The sequence below is a fragment of the Alligator sinensis genome, unplaced genomic scaffold, assembly GCF_000455745.1.
Source record: "Alligator sinensis unplaced genomic scaffold, ASM45574v1 scaffold184_1, whole genome shotgun sequence".
Taxonomy (NCBI): Eukaryota; Metazoa; Chordata; order Crocodylia; family Alligatoridae; genus Alligator; species Alligator sinensis.
The window spans coordinates 216,054-216,262 of NW_005842983.1; the positions used below are offsets into that span (position 1 = coordinate 216,054).

Here is a 209-nt window from a genome sequence, read left to right on the forward strand (position 1 = left end):
ACAAGGGGAGAAGGGGATTCCTCTTGTGGGATCATCTGGAGGCCAGGATGTCCTGTCCTGGGGTGTGTGAAGAGGAAGCACTTCCTGTTTTGGGATGCACAGGGGAGGGGCTTCCTGCTTGTGCAAGGGAGGAGGGACTTCATGTTGTGTTGTGTGCTGTGGGAGGGACTTCCTATTGCAGGATGTTCTGGGGGGGAGGGATTTCCTGC

The 209-nt window shown here is 56.5% G+C and overlaps 1 protein-coding gene across 1 annotated transcript in view; it reads left to right on the top strand.

Annotated features, from left to right (window-relative positions):
• Nucleotides 1-209, top strand: part of LOC102382269 (carnitine O-acetyltransferase-like) — a 7,547-nt gene that overhangs the window by 5,831 nt on the left and 1,507 nt on the right. The gene's annotated exons all lie outside the window — the stretch shown is intronic.